This window comes from Microcebus murinus, chromosome 13 (genome assembly GCF_040939455.1).
Source record: "Microcebus murinus isolate Inina chromosome 13, M.murinus_Inina_mat1.0, whole genome shotgun sequence".
Classification (NCBI taxonomy): domain Eukaryota; kingdom Metazoa; phylum Chordata; class Mammalia; order Primates; family Cheirogaleidae; genus Microcebus; species Microcebus murinus.
In genome coordinates this window covers 25,222,009-25,240,076 of record NC_134116.1, presented here as the reverse complement: position 1 = coordinate 25,240,076, position 18,068 = coordinate 25,222,009, and positions in this window count along the sequence as shown.

The window sequence follows — 18,068 nt, the reverse complement described above, 5'->3', positions numbered from 1 at the left end:
CCAAGGCCTAGGGGACAGAATAATGTCAAAAGCAGGGCCTAAGGGCCCTGCAGGACCTCATTCAAGTCTCTACCCACTGCATTGTGGCACAATGCTCTTCAGTAATCTATGTGTGGCTCCAGTGGTACCAGGTGTAGTAGAGGTTGCAGTGGCCAACCCTCTGGAGGACATAAGTAGTAAATCTGGATGGATTTCACTTGGTACATTTCCACCATGGCATTGAGTGCATGAGCTGTGAAGGCATGGCTGCCTCCACTTAGATTTCAAAGGATGCCCTGGAGAGCCTTAGGGCCCAGGTAGAGAACTATCACAGGGCCACCACAGAAAGTCCATACTAAGGCAATGCTCAGTGGAGGCATGTGATCAAGGGTGCTCTAGCAATACCCCGCAAGGGCAATGTTAGTGGAACTTTGAGAGTGTCACGGCCCCTGAAACCCCAGACTGGTAGAGTCACTGGCTTGCAGTTCCAATCTGGGAGTATTGTAAGAACTCAACTGCAGTGTGTGAAAGCTGATACGTGGGCTGTGTCCAGCACAACTATAGGGTTGGGGCTTCCCAGAGCCTTGGTGGTCCAACCTCCACCCCAGAGTGTCTAGAAGGCAGGACATAGAGTCAAATAAGATTATATTGGGGACTTGAGACTTAATGTTGTTTGTCTGGTTGGGCTGTGGACTTACTTGGGAACCATTACCTCTCTCTTCTTTCCTATTACTACCTTTTAGAATTGGAATGTCTACCCTGTGCCTGTCCTAGCATTATATTTTGGAAGTATCTAACCTGTTTGATTTCACAGGTTCACACTGGAGAGCTATTTGCCTCAGGATGAATTGTACCTTCAATCTCAACCATATCTGATTTGAATGAAACTCTGGATTTTATATTTTTGAGTTGGGGCTGAAATAAATTAAGACTTTTGAGGTTATTAGGTTGGAATTAATATATTTTGCATGTGAAAGGAACATGGATTTAGAGGACTAGGGGCAGAATGCTATGTGGTCTGAATGTGTTCTCTTAAAATTAATATGCTGAAACTTAATCACCAATGTGATAGTATCAATAGGTAGGACCTTTAAGAAGTGACTAAGCCATGGATGGAATTAGTAACATTATAAAAAAATGTATGAGGGAGCTATTTACCCCTGTTGACATGTAAGGATGCAACAACAAGGTGCCATCTATGAAGCCCTCTCTGGACACTGAATCTGCTGGCACCTTGATCTTGAACTTCACAGCCTCCAGAACTGTGAGCAATAAATTCCTATTATTTATAATTTACCCAGTCTATAGTATTTTGTTATAGCAGCCTGGACAGAATAAAATAATATTCTTATTATGTTTGGGACATAATAAATATATAATTATATCATCTTCAATAAATATGTTAATAGGTTAAATATAATAGTGGGTTTCATAAGCCAAAGTTTCTACCACCTCTCAAAGGAAGCAGATGATGTCTTAGTAATTATCTGTATTCAGCACAAGCAGAAGTTCATGGATCCTAAGGAATGCAAGTCCAACACACAACTTTCTATTATCTAATTTGATCTAAACACAGAAATAAGATTACTAAGGGCAGGAATTTCCAAAATTTAGTATAAATAAGAATCATATGAAGTGGTTATGAAAAGTGATATTTCTAAGGCTTTGATCCCAGAGATACTGATTCAGTGGGTTAGAGTTAAGACCTTAAATCTCATTACTTTTTTCATCAAACACAGATCTAAATTGTTCCTGTTAACACTTGATATACACTAATATGTAGAAATGGAATGGCCATGTATCTTTATTTCTAATATGTCAACTTTTGAGAATGAAAGCCCACCAGGGACCTTGAAATCATCTTCAACAGCAATATACAGAGTGCAGAGACACTATTTTGCTGATTAAAAGTAAATGTGCATATTTTAAAATTGAACAAAGCAGAGATTGGAGTTGAAAATTTTTAGAAATAGTAAGCAGCTAACAAGGACATTTGCTTGAATAGGAACTCTACACAAACAGTTTCAAGGTAGGACTTTCCTTAGAAACCATATTTGATGTTTATCAATTTACAAATAAAGACTCTGTGCCATAAAGTCTGGGCATAATAGTTTGGGCCTTTAAAAGTTTAAAAACTTCTGATACTAATTACCTGATATAGTCATGAAGTAAAAACCAGAAAGACAAAGAAGAAAGAGACAACAAGAGCAATCATAGTCTCTGTGTGTGTGTGCACATGTGTGTATGTGTATGAGTGTACACATATCCATTTTTAAGTAAATTGGTTGACCTGATATATTGAAATTTTTATTATAGGCCAATTCACTTTTAGAGAACTCTGTTAAAAAATGTAAATTTAAAAACAATGGATCATGAACTCTTCATATAAATATTTAAGGATGGTTTAAAAAGTTACAAAAGTATAATATACATATATATATATCTTCCTACTGTTGATAAAAAATATATTCAAACTAAGATTATCTAAAAATTATCACATAATAAAGTTGCAAGTTTTATTTTTTTTCTGAAAATAACATTTTGGCCTCTCAAATTTGTTATGTGGCCTGTTGGGAGATTGTTGCTATTGACTGTCGAACTCCAGGGAGTATTAGGGTCTTTATAGGCATCATTTTCTGCCTGGTTTCTATTGACACCAAACAACTTAGCAATTGGTGGTCCCTCAGGGTCAAAGTCTAGGAAAAAAATCAATAAAAGCTGAAAACAATCTCATGTTGTTTTCACAGAGAATTCACAAGGTGAGAGGAAATAGAATGTGCATCTCATCTGTTGACTTCTGTGTCTGGACTCACAGCTCCAAAGAAACAACCTAATTTTAATACTTAAAATGAGAAAAACTTCATAGAATTATCTTTTTTAAAATCATCTTTATTGAAATATGATTAATATATGAAACATTTTCACATGTTCATTTGATGCATGTTTAATGTACAATTTGATGAATTCGGGGCATATGAATGAATACATTTGTGATACCTTCACTACAATCAATGTAATAAACATATCCATTACTTCCAAAGTTTTCTTATGTTCCTTGGTATGTGTGCATGTGTTTTGTTTTGTTTGTGGTAAGAACACTTACCATGAGATCTACTCTCTTAATTTTTTAAGTACATAGTCCCATAATGTTAACTATAAGTACCATGTTGTCTCCAGACAAATTTCTAGAATTTATTCATCTCACATAACTGAAACTTTATACCATTGAGCAGTAATGCCCCATTTCTCTCCCCACTAAGTTCCTGGGAACCACCATTCTATCCTCTGCTTCTATGAGGTATTTTAGATACCTTTATATAATCAGATTCATGCAGTATTTGCCCCTCAGTGAATGTTTCATTTCATTGAGCATGATGTCCTCTACATTCAGCCATGTTCAACCCTACAAATGGTAGGATTTCTTTCATTTTAAGGCTGAATAATATTTCATCATATGCATATACCACATTTTCTTTATACATTCATCTGTCAATGGACTTCTGGGTTGTTTTCATATCTTAGCTATCATGAATAAAGCTGCAATGCACATGAGAGTACAGATACCTCTTTGAGTTCCTGATTTCATTTCTTTTAGAGACAATCCCCAGACATGGGATTGCTGCATCATATGATAGTTCTTTTTTTTTTTTTTTTTTTTTTGAGAAACATCTATACTGTTTTCCATAATGGCTGGACCATTTTACATTCACACCAACAGTGTTCAAGTATTCCAATTTCTTAGCATCCTTTCCAACTCTTGTTATATTTTTTTATTTTGTTTTTGTTTTTATATTAGCCATCCTTACAGCTGTGAAGTGATATCTCATTATTTTGACCTGCATTTCCCTGATGACTAGAAATGTTGAGCACCTTTTGCATATACCTGATGACCACTTCTATGTCTTCTTAAAGAAATACCTACTCAAGTCTTTTCCCATTTTTTAATTGCATTGTTTTTTTTGTTGTTTGTTTGTTTACTATTGATTTGGAGTTTCTTATATATTTTGGAGATTAACCCTTTATCAGATATAGGCTTTGCAAATATTTTTTTCTCACTCAACAGGTAAGCTTTTGACTCTATTGATTGTTCCATTTGATGTGTAGAAGTTTTTTAGTTTGATATAGTTCCATTTGTCTATTTTTGGTTTTGGTTCCTGTGCTTTGGGGGTCATATTCAGAAAATCATTGCCAAGGTCAATGTCAATAAGCTTCCTACCTTTGTTTTCTTCTAAGATTTATACAGTTTCAGGTCTTATGTTTAAGTGTTTAACCCATTTTCACTTGATTTCTGCTTATAGTAAGGGTCCAATTTCATTCTTTTGTATATCCAGTTTTCCCAACATCATTTCATGAAGAGACTGTCCTTTCCTCATTGTGTATTTCTTGGCTACTTGCCAATATTCTGTTGACCATTTATGTGTGGGGATATTTTATGGGCTCTCTACTGTGTTCCATTTGTCTGTGTTTTTATTCATGCCAATACTGAACTGTTTTAATTACCGATGTTTTGTGATATAGTTTGAAATTAGAAAAAGTATTATGACAAACTTTGTTCTTCTTTCTCAACTTTGTTCTTTGAGAAAGAAGTTTTCAAACTTCTTTCCAACTTTGTTCTTCTTTCTCAAAATCATTTTGGCTATTTTGTGTCTTTTGTGGTTCCATATAAATTTTAGGATTTTTTTTTTTTCTGTTTCTGTATAAAATGCCAGTGGGATTTTGATGGGGATAGCATTGAATCTGTACATTGCTTTGGGTACTATGGGTATTTTAACAACACTGTCTTCTGATCCATGAACATGGGTTGTCTTTCCATTTATTTGTCTCTAATTTCTTTTATCAGTATTTTGCACTTTTCATTGTACATTTCTTTCAACTCCTATATTAAGTTTATCTTCTTAATTTCTTTTTTGAATAGTTCATTGTTAGTGTATAAATCACAACTGATTTTTTTGGGTTGATTTTGAACCCTGCAACTTTATTGACTTAGTTTTAACAGCTTTTAGGTGGAGTCTTTAGTTATATATATATATATATATATATATATATATATATATGATCATGTCATCTGCAAACAGGGTCAATTTTATTTTTTCATTTTCAATTTGATTATGATGAATATAAGTGGTGAGAGTGGGCATCCTTGTCTTTTTCCTGATCTTAGAAGAAGAGTTTTTAACTTTTCATAGTTGCATATGATGTTAGCTGTAAATTTGTCATATATGGTCTTTATTATGTTGAGATACATTCCTTTTATGTTTAGTTTGTTGAGTGTTTTTTTTATCATGCAAGGTACTGGATTTTGTCAAATACTTTTTCTGCCTCTATTGAGATGATTATATAATTTTTATTCTTCATTCTCTTAATGTGGTATATGATGTGTTGTATGTGTTGAATAATATAGTCCTTGCATCTCAGGGATAAATTCCACTTCATCATGATATATGATCCTTTCAATGGGCTGTTGAATTTAGTTGCTAGTATTTTGTTGATTATTTTTGCTTCTATGTTCATTAGTAATATTGGTTTGTAATTTTCTTATGTTGCAGTGCCCTTGTCTGGCTTTCATATTAGAGCAATGCTGGTCTCATAAAATGAATTTGGATGTATTCTCTCTTCTTCAATTTTTCAGAAGAGTATGTGAAAGATTAGTAGAATTCAGCAGGGTAGCCATCCAGTCCTGGGCTTTTTTCTGATGAGAGACTTTTAATTACTGATCAAACTCATTACTTGTTATTTTCTATTCCTTCATGATTCTTCCTTTGTAGGTTGCATGGTTCTAGTAATCCATTCATTTCTTCTAGTTTATATAATTTGTTGGTGTATAATTTTTTATAATTTTCTCTTATGACCCTTTTTATTCTGTGGCATCAGTTATAATGTCCCCTACTTCATTTCTAATTTTATTTAATTGAATCTTCTCTATTTTTTCGTAGTTAATCTAGCTAAAGATTTGCCAATTTTGCTTATATTTCAAAACACCAACTCTTCGTTTTGTTGATGTTCGAATTACTTTTCTAATCTCTGTTTTGTTTATTTCTGCTCTAATTACTATTGTTTCCTTCTTTCTGCTACCTACATGTTTTGTTCATCTTTTTCTAGCTCCTTGAGGTGTACAATTAGGTTGTTTATTTGAGATCTTTCTTCTTTCTTAATGACTTTTATCACTATAAATATTCCCCTTAAGACTGCTAGACTGCTTTTGCTACATCCCATCACATTTGATATGTTGTGTTTTCACTTTCATTTATCTATAGATAATTTTTAGAGTTTTATTTTATCTTCAATTGGCACATAATAATTGTATATATTTTTTATAGTGTGATGTTTTGATATATATGTACATTGTATAATGCTCAAATCAGGATTATAGCATATACATCACTTCAGACATTTATGATTTCTTTGTGGTGACATTATCAAGATTTTTTTATTTCTTCACTTCTATACAGTGAATACACCTACTTTCATTTGATCATTATTTACTTATTTTGATTGCTACAGTGTTCCCAGTTTTAAAATTTCTCTAATGACAGCCACTGAGATACTTGAGCCAGCTAAGTCCAACAATATAATTCAGTCAAAATTTTGTTATTTGTATTTGTCAATTTTAATGTAACTAGTTTTCCCATTAATCTCATTCCTATGGTTTTATTATAAAGAATAATTAAATATGTCTCAAGAATGTGTGTCCCAAGCCATTCATGACAGCATTAATTACAGCAAAAATTGGAAGGATTAAATTTCCAAAACTAAGTCATTATCTAAATATGTCAGGTTAAACATACAAGATAAAATATTTTTAGTGAAACTACATATAAATCACTGATAATATGGCTGGACACAGTGGCTCACACTGTAATCCCAGCACTTTGGGAGGTCAAGGCAGGAAGATCCCTTGAGGCCAGGAGCTCAACACCAGCCTAGCCAACATAGGGATACCCCATCTTTACAAAAAATAAAATTAAACCATTAGCCAGAGCTGGTGGTATGCATCTGCGGTCTCAGTTACTCAGGAGACTGAGGCAGGAAGACTGCTTGAGCCCAGGAGTTCAAGGCTGCAGTGTGCTATGATCACATCACTGCACTCCTTCATACCAGCCTAGGGTAAAAGAGTGGAAACCCAGTCTCAAAAAACCAAAACAAAAAATTATACTGATAATATTATACTGATAATATGTTAAAAGTAAAAAAAAACAACAAAATATACAAAAACAATAATGTATATTCCTTGTGGTCCAAATTTATTTGAAATGTGAATATTTTATACTTCTGTAAGTATGTATGTATTGGTCTACCTTATCTTTCTCTACATGGATGTCAAGATGCCAAAATGCTAACAGTGGCTACCTGTGCTTGATGACAGTATTTGTTTTCCTTCTTCTATTTCTCTTTATTTTCATTAGTATCTTCCTCCTTTGTCTTTATATTTTTGTAAATTTGTTGCATTGCTTGCAATGTTGCTGAACAAAGCATGCCCATAGACTAGGTAAGCCCCACATTACACTTGCATACAGCTAGACAGAGAGAAGATCAGTGCCTTACATTTGGGTGTCTTCATGCTCCTCACGTGGGCACTTCTGCTTCTGAGCAGGTACAGCTTTTCCTTCTATTACCTTGAAGGACAGGTGGCATGGACTTGTAACACTAGCACACAAACTGCTTTGAGCTCTTCATCACAAATATATAAATATAAACCTTGGCCACTAGCAAAAATGTACCAGTATTCTAGTTAAACTGCACTTAGTTTTCTGATTCAAGGAATTTCTAAATGTCTTTGCAGTGTGATTCTTCTCAACAGGAAATCACATGGCACAACCTACAAATTTAACTTTGAAGACAGAGACAGCAAAATATATCACTACAATCTCTGTCATAAAATGCTACCTTAAAAAGGTAGTATTGATTTTTAAATAATCTACTTTATGCTGCTCCAAGATATTACTTTTTTAATCAAAGGAACTATAATTTGTATCTATTTACTAAGAAAATAGAGGAGTTAATTTTACAAACCTACCAGCTTTAAACATATGTAAATATACAAAAAAAGATGAAATGTTAAGTGTGGCTTATCTGGACATTTTTATATAGATATATTTGTATATACTTCCAGATAAATATATTTATGTATTTATATATACATACAGTATATTAAAGTATAATTGTTATATGTCTATAGACATTTAACATCCTGTACTATATAGTATTTAATTTACCCATTCCTATAGAAAATCCTTCAGGTTCAGAAATGAATTCCTTGACAATATAACTTGTATAAGGACAGATAGATATTTTACTATGATATACTTCCTATGATTACTTTTTCTGTGGCTCCTATCTTTGCAAGATTTCAATTTGAGGTTTTACTTTTTACCAAGATGACTTGATGGAACTTTGGTTCCAAAATACCTCCCTTGACAGCCTAGTTCTATTCAGATATCTTTCCTTCATGTTCACCTCTGTTATAGGCCTAGGATAAATTGTATGCCATAATCATTGATTTATTTGACTGCCTTTATTATCAGACTGTGAGCTTCTTTATAGGACAATTCCTATTGTTTTTCATCTTTCTACCTGCAAATGGTGGCACCATCCCATGAACATAGTAGATTGGCAGTTCTGGGTAGGTGTAGAGGATGGAATACATCAATCCATATGACAGAAAACCTCTGCTCTAGAGGAGCTTAAATTTAGTAGGCAGACAGAAAGTAAGCACATAATAAAAATGATACTATTAGAGAGCAATGTTATAAAGAAATAAAAGCAAGTTGATGCAATAAAAAAAATCAAATGATTGGTAGATGAAGATCATGATTTTCTTTAGTTATGGCAGTGGGGGAACTTCTGGGGGGTAGGCTTCATGTCTACCGTGGGATGAAAGATAAGACTAAGTGAAGTATCCCAAGAATGGAAAAATAAGCACCACATGTACTCATCATCAAATTGGTTTTAACTGATCAACACCTAAGTACACATGTAGGAATAACTTTCATCAGACATCGGGCAGATAGGAGGGGGAGGAGGGGATGGGTATACAGATAAATAACGAGTGTGATGCACAAGGTCTGGGAGATGGACATGCTTGAAGCTTGGGGTGGGGTGGGGAAAGGGCAATATATGTAATCTAAACATTTGTACCCTCATAATATGTTGAAATAAAAAAAAAGAAAAGTATTACACAGAATTAGAGGATAAGCTCTGTGGAAGGAAAAACAAAGGTTTTGAGTCAGAAATGGGTATGCTAAAATCTAGACAAAGAAAGGAGATCAGTGTGGTTGATATAACACAAGTAAGGACAAGACCGATTTCAGTTGCATTCCATTTGAAAAGAATTTAAGTTTTATAAGAATAAAAAATATTTGATTAGGTCTCATTTGTTTTTTTTATTATTATAAAACATGTGGTATATGTATACCATGGAGTACTATTTAGCTATAAGAAACAATGGTGATATAGCAACTCTTATTTTTCCTGAATAGAGCTGGAACCCATACTACTAAGTGAAGTATCCCAAGAATGGAAAAACAAGCACCACATGTACTCACCAGCAAATTGGCATTAACTCATCAACACTTAAGTGGGCATATGCGAATAACATCTATCAGGTGTCAGGCAGGTGGGGGTGGGGAGGGAATGGGTATATATATACATACATAATGAGTGCGATGTGCACCATCTGGTGAATGGACATGCTTGAAGTTCTGACTCAAGGAGGCAAGAGGGGTAAGGGCAATATATATAACCTTAACTTTTATATGTAAATGTGCTGAAATAAATAAAAACAAAAAATATAAAATATAACACAAGAGTTAATTACTAGTGTAAGTTTATAATGGAGTCTCCTTTTGTTAATTCTGGATAAATCCAATATACCAACGCAAATGTTTGGTCAGATCAAGGGTGGGACAACCCAAATATATATGGCTGTGCTTTATAACTATTCGATATTATTTTTAGAGCAATCAGCTACAGATATAAATTAACTTGTTTCAAATTACAGTGATTTCTAGCATTTACTTTTAGCAAGGTGATCCATTACTTAATTTAGGTATTAAATTTATTCTGTTTCCTAAAAATGTCACATTTTATACCACTAACCTCAAGTTATTGATATTTGTATAACAATTTGTATCAACAAACCACTCTATCAAGTTTCCAACATATGTTGGATTTAAAACATGGATAGAAGGCACTTTAAAACTCAGGAATGTATCAGAGGACAGGAGGAAATTAACCTGATGATGCTTCAGAGTATATAGTAGCTCATCAGTAGAATTACTCTCCCTTTAACAATGGGTGATATATTTAATAATAGGTCTAATGTTTACTCCTTAGGCTAAATTATAGCCATACTGCCAATTGTCCATGAGAATACTAAAATTGTAAAAATTAAAAAAAAAAAACATTTTTACATAGCTTAACAAAGTATGTGTTTTAAAAAATGAGACGAGTTCTCCTTTTACTGCCCAGGCTGGTCTTGAACTCCTAGGCTCAAGCAATCCTCCCACTTCAGCCTCCCAAGTAGCTGGAACTACAGGCACACTCACTATACCCAGATTAAAAGCATATCTTCTTTATATATCATGCACATAAAGCCTACTTCCTTAACCCATTGAGAGAACCCATACTTCATGTATGAAGTCAAAAGTGTACTCTTCAATGAGGGGGAATATATTTGTTCTTTTTTCACATCATCTAAATTCTAAATCTCATTGTACACTACATATCTTGTTTCTATGGTTACTTTGGAAAAGAAGAATGCACATTATTCACACAAACCCACTATTTTAAGAATGACCAAAAAGGAAGGAAAACCACACATGCATTTCCATTATTTTTAACCTTGGTCCTCACAAGTTAGGACAAAGAATAGAGTGGGAAGCTAGAGTCAAACACAGAAAATAAAAAGAAATAAAAAAGAGAAAAAAAATGTGTCCAGTAATCTTTGAGCACAATATTAAATAACTGTATTCTCCAAGGACAAAACCATACTCTGATGTGCACGTGTGCAGGTGGGTATATATTTTGAAATTATTCAAATGGATAGGAAGAAGTAAGTTTGATGAAAAGACAGTGAATTTTAAGGTTGACCTTTTACAGCATAAACCTGAAAAAAGATTAAAATTTACTTCTCTATTCTACTACTTGGATAACACTATGTTCCTTTGATTGTTCAAAGGTGATGAGAAATCATAGCAAAGGAAAAGAAACAATCATCATACAAATAGAGAAAACTTATAAATGCATGATTAAGTACTGTGAACAAAAAAATTATATAATATCTAGTTTCTATCCTAAGGAAGAGTGTCATGCACTTTTATTTGGAAAATTAAGATGAATATAAATGATATATTAGATATTAAATGATGAAGGGATGAGAAAGGGTGTGGTGGAAAAGCAAGAAGTAGGTTGACACCCTGCAATCACCTGCCACAGAACATTCAAAAATTATGTTTAAATGTGTTATTAAAAACAGCATTTGTAAAATCAAGTGTTAGGGAGCATGTGGTAAAGTAGGAACCAACATTCCTTTCTGGCAGGAGCATGAACGCTAATGTACTTTCCACTCAATTTTTGTTGTGAACCTAAACTTCTTTAAAAAATAGCTTAAATAATTAAAGAAATAAAACATAGAGGCAGTAGAGATGTAAAAAAAAAAAAAGACATTTTTCAGAGCTAGTGAGAATGAGAAGTCAACACAAATTGTTGCATGATTAGATACAGGAGAACAAAGAAGAGGAATTGGAAGTACCACTCAGGTTTCTAACTTAAGGGTGTGAAGCATAGCATAGTAATATCTGATAGTAAATGGAATAGAGGAGAAGAACCAAGCTGGGAGAGGGGGTGTGAGCAATGATTATTTCTGATCCTACTGAATCTGTGGAATACATTTGACAGTACAGTAGAGGTGGCTGGAAAATGGTGGCAGGCAGAAGCAGAGGCCAACAACCTGGAGCCATGGCCCCAGGAAAGTAAGCTCCAACAGGTGGGCTCTTTTACAGTGTCTGGGACTTTGCATTACATAGACTAGTCACATAACATAACTTTGTGCTATGACTGTGACATCAGCAATAGATATCCAATAGATATCTATTGATGTCCTTTCCTGTCATCCAGATCACCTGAAGTGGAAATAGAAGAATGAGAAAAATTCTTTTGAAAGACAGAGATAATTTTCTACTTAGAGGGTCACCTCTAACAAGACATGCTTATTAGTAGAACTCTTCTAACAGAACAGTAAAAGGATGCCAAGATGGAGGAAAAGGTTTATAATGGAAAGAACTGATAAGAATTACCCTGCTTTTTATAAGAAGGAAATTAAATTAAAATAAAATAAAAGCCTTCTGAATTCCCATGGCAACAAAAGGATAGTCGTTGCAAACTACTGTGCTGAATGTGCTAGTTCTGTGTGTGTGTGTGTGTCCGCTGAACTGAGCACTGGGGATCCATTCGCTGTAGAGAGCAAGCCAGAGCCTAATTCCATAAATATCCTTTTCTCAGCACAGAATCAGGCTACGTTCCCTTTGACCAAGAAAAAAAAATGCATTTCAATAGATGTGTTTTCAGAAAAGGTCATTTAGTAAAAGGACTGGCATGTGCAGAGCTCTTACCACTGAGAAGAATGAATTAGAATTCAATGACCCACTTTCAAACTTGCTCTCATGGCTTGGAATCCAATATCCTTCTGGGGTCTTGTGAAAAAGAGTTGAGAAGATGACCTTTGAAATCATAACACTGGGAAGGACCCAAGAAATAAAATCCTCTTCTGGTGGAAGGCATCAAATTTTTACCAAATAGATAGTTGGACTTTGATAGCCAAAATGAGGATGGTGATAATAACAATAATAATAATTCAAGTCCCACATGTTGTAAGAAAAGTAAACTGAGGTGGCAGAGCCAAGTCAAGAGTGGAGAAGCTTCTGGGAGGACACATTCCTTATGAAGAACCAAATATTCACTTGCCTATGCAGAAAAAGAGAAAACCTAAATTCACTAAAATTATAAATATTCTTTTTATGCAGATAATTCTGAAATTATCTGACTATATCGATCAGAGTTATCCAGAGAAAGAGAACGAATAGGATGCATATATTTACATGCATACACATCTATCTAAAGATTTTAAGGAATTGGCTCACATCATGGAAATAGACAAGACCAAATTCTGTAGCATGGGTGGCAGGCTGGAGACCCAGGGAAGAGCTGAGGATGTTGCAGTTAAAGTATAAAGGTCATCTTCTGGTAGAATTCCCCTCTTCTTCCTGGGAGTCTTTTGCTATTAAGTCCTGCAATTGATTGGATGAGCTCACATACATTATGGAGGGTCGTCTGCATCACTCAAACTCTACTGATTTCAATGTTAACCTAATGAAAAAATGCCGACACAGAAACATCTAGAATAATATTTGACCAACTATCTGAGTACCATGGCCTAGCCAAGTGGTCACATAAAATTATCCATCTCTCTGAATTTTTTTCAAAATTTGGAAATCTACATCTCAGTTTAATGAGTTAATCTTTGATGGTAGGTATAAAAATAAGAAGGCCAAGAAAAGATGAATATGGTTTGCCCTGTTTCCATCTCAACTCCCACTGAGAAATGGAGCAAGTCTAAAAGAAAATAAAGCAGAATGGAGCCAGCAGAAGAGGGTGTGAGAGGGCAAGCTGCACACATGCCAGAGATTATGAAAACAAGTTTTTTTATTTCTCCATGAGTTATGAAATGAGAAGAGTCTGTCATCTCCCAGCTGATTCTGAAAAAGACGTCTTTTGTCCCTGAACATCCCTTGACTGTATCTAAGATTCAAATTCTCTCCTTTTATTTAGGATATTAATAAGGACTAAATAAATCATGTCTGAATCTATGGTAGATTTCAATAAAATATCAAAAATCTTTGTATGCCCATGTAACCCAGAGTCATGACTTCTAAGAAAATTTCCATTTCTGCTAATATCATCAATATTTGGTCTCCAAGAAAATAACCTTGAAACTTGGCCTTTGGATTTATAAAGATAATATTCTAAATGTCTAGAGATGCTGTACGTGCACTAGGTTCTAATGACATCCAAATGTGGCTTATGTGAAGCCAATCCCAGAGAGGGTGTTTTTATGAAGAAGTACTCAGTCAGTCAGAGAAAATATGGCTCACTGGGTTTTGGATGGCTCACTGGGTTTTGGAGTAGCTCAGCTATTTTATAGCCCAAAGATCATTTTTGAGTCAGACCTTCCTTACATCAATGGTAAGGTATATTCCAGCAATTATATTTCTGTCTTCAAATAAGTTTGCAGACTTTCTGAAATCTATTTTTTCTGAAGCCATCTCTTTTTCTACAGCCAAACACCTCTAAGTATGTGGATTAATAGATTATGAAATCTGAGCTAGTAGAAATCCTATATGGTCAGTAATGTGGGACATGACAATCTTAGCACACAATAAGTTCCTTGTTCTTAAATTTTCCAGGGCATGGTAAGAGAAAATGGACACTTGAAAACCCCTTACTAGAGAACATGGGCTTGTTGTTCTTTTTTTTTTTTTGAAACAGAGTTTCATTCTGTTGCCCAGGCTAGAGTGAGTGCCATGGCATCAGCCTAGCTCATAGCAACCTCAAACTCCTGGGCTCAAGCGATCCTCCTGCCTCAGCCTCCCGAGTAGCCGGGACTACAGACATGTGCCCACATGCCTGGCTAATTTTTTCTATATATATTAGTTGGCCAATTAATTTCTTTCTATTTATAGTAGAGACGGGGTCTTGCTCTTGCTCAGGCTGGTTTGGAACTCCTGACCTTGAGCAATCTGCCCACCTCGGCCTCCCAGAGTGCTAGGATTACAGGCATGAGCCACTGCGCCCGGCCTGGGCTTGTTGTTCTAAAAAACTACACTCTCCTCATAGACACAAAGAGACCAGCACAAAAGTCAATTTGCACAGTCACTGATCTGGTACACAATGGACTCTGACTCTTGTTTCTAATGGTTTCTGAGATCACCTGTGTAGTAAGCTTTTAGGTGGAACTGGTTGCAATAATCTGAAGTGAAGTTATAGTTTGAATAAGAAAGAAAAAGTAGTGCATGAGTAATAGAATAGCAGGGTAGGTTCATATACTCCCCTCATTAGATTTCTATTCATGTGACCTGTTGTGTGATAGACCCACTCAGGTATGCTTCCCATCGTTCACGACCTGCCATTGAGGTTGTGGCCAGACATTGTGATTTTGTCGAGCAGGATCCTTTTGGGTAGATGCAATTTCCACTCTAGGCTCTATGGACTCTAGAAGGGGAGAATATCTTGCCCTCAAATCTTTCGTTTGCATAAATGGCTGCTAGACTTAAGTCTCGTTAACAATATTCCATCAATATTGTGAAGGTTATAAATGTTTAGTGTTCTAAGGTATGTAGGTAAGTTCTGACAACATTGCTATTCTATAAGAAATGTAACTGATTTAAGGGATAGAGTCAGAGATACAGGAATAGATTTGGAGGCAGCATTTGAGGCCCTATAAGTATGAAGAAAAAACAAAGCAATGAGGTATGTTTCTTAGACTGATTTTCTGGGGACCAAGTAGGATAAAGTAACCATAGAGGGGTGATTTTACAGGATATCAAGCTTATTATCATAAAAGATTGACTTACCAGCTATAATAGGGTGAAGATTTCTCAGACATGGAATTTCTATAATAACCATATCCAATTTCTTAAGTAGTTTTATTAATATCACCTATGAGCCATGTATAACTTAGTGAATTTACAACACCATATGGCTAATAACAAGGTCTGGGAACATAGTACATTGTCAAATGTAGACACATCATTTACTAAAAGTTAATTCTACTGAGCTGAGAAAATGTATTAAATGGGTAATATTTATGTTCAAAAACTACTTAATGACAGGCAACCTTGATTGGGAAGACATAAAGCAGTACACAAAAGAAAAACTGTAAAGACACAAGCAAGAGACCTAAAGTTGTGGAGTGGCTGTAGAACGCTGTGGGAAAAAAAACGATGAACACATAATCAGTTTGAAGTAATTGCAGTAAGAGGAATGACTCATTTTGAGCAAGGACAGCCTTTGAAAGAAAAAGAGTCATAAACAGAGTTGGCAATGATTATTAACTTCCATTTGTATGCAGTACAATACATTCCAAAACACTTCCACATGTTTTATCTCAGTGGAATTGGAAAACAATCCTGAAAGTTAGAAAAGGCAGGTATTGTTCTCCCTATTTTGTATGCAAGGAAAGGAATACAGAGAGGTTAATTGAGCTGGCTGAGGTCACATTGCTAGTTAGAGAACCAGCAAGGAATAGAACCTAGCTTTCCAGCATCTCAATGTAATGTACTTTAACCACCCCTGGCTGCACAGAGCAGTTTTGCTGAACAAAGAAATTCTTCATTTATGTACAGCTTAGAGAACATTGGTGTTTTTGGCCAGTCTCTCCCTCTTAATAACAATGATGTCAGTTTCACCCGTCTCCAGCCATGAAATCATAGGACCCCAGAGGTCACTGGGTTCATCCACCATCAATTGTGCCACAGCATTCACCAGCCCAAGATCAAATTAACCTTTCTGCAGCCCTATCAAAATGTTTACTCCTATTGATCTTAAGGCCAAACATAGACTTCAGAGAAATATATGATGCATAGAATTACTTAGTTTTACTTAGAAAAATAGAATCTTATCTAAAGAATATATTTCAACTGCTTCACTGGGGGTAGAGGGGGGAAACTGTGAGAAGAAGATGAGGTAATTACAATGTGTATTATGACCACAGGCTATGGGCCTTTTTGTTACTTTAAAAATACAAAAGAATAGTTCATGTTTATTTTCCAACCTAACTTATAATTTTCTATATTCCAAATATCTAAATCAAATTCCATAGCAATCAGAACTAGAATTCGACAGCAATCAGCACCAGCAGTCAGGCTGGAGAGAGAAACAGCTGCAGTTGGGCATCTAATCACAACCTGTCAATACCTGCTGTTGATCAGCAGTGGGCTCCACTTTTAATTGTCAAACAATTGATTTTCCCAGGCAATGTGGGTGAAGTGGAGCAGAAAAGCTCTTGTGTTTGCATCCAGGACAACCCCTCTTGCTTGGAACAACTGAACCCCAAATCAAAATAATTTCACTCCACATGCTAATTATATCAGTTCTCAATGCCTCTAGCATCAAAAATATCCCCTTTCTTCCAGTTGAGTTTCTCAAGCACAAGAAAATACAATCAAAAATGGGAGCAAAAAGAAACATGATATGAATCAAGAGAGCTGTTTTGCATAAGGCAAAACTGCACTTCAGTTTGCATTTGAATATATTTCAGCTTTTGAAGATCTGCATTTCTCTTCCTACAATGGTATTATCATTGATTGTGTGACTTGTATGAATAAACGAGTAGTTGTCTTAAAAGACAACTACATGACTTAAGGTCCTTTCACTGGTAAGAATATGTATAATTTGCCCTCCAGTTGGAAACTCACAATACTGCTGGCAAAACCTAAATTTGTTTAATGTTCTGCCTCTTTCCTCATTGGCTGCCTAATGTTTTTGATGTACCCAATTCAGCCTAATTCTGATTGATGGGCACCGTCACAATCTAGCAGCCGATGCTGATTCCCTACAATCAATAGCAGTGGGATGATGCTTCATGTTATATATCAAAATACCCACATAGTTCCTTTGCCATGCTTTAGCAAGTCACAGTTCCCTTTTCTTTATTAAGCAAAATCAATGCCACACATTTGAGTTCCAAAGTAAATGGCAAGACACTAATCTAAGTACTGTGGAGAATAAAAGGAATATAAAACACTTTCTCTGATCTCAAAAAAAAAAAATGATGAGATTGATAAATGTCGAGCCCTTACCATCTGTGCTATACCAGGCCTTTTAAATGTAAAGATAGATGTCCTACTCATTCTTGTAAATAACAGGACTGAGATTTAAAGAAATTTAATCCCTTGCTAAAGGTCACTCAGCACATGCATAGCATGTCTCTGGTTCCAAAGCTTTTCCAGTGCTCTTTGCAACACATTTCAGAGTCTCCCAAAACAGATATTATTGTCTCATTAAGAAAGAAAGGATATAAGTTATACAACAGTAAT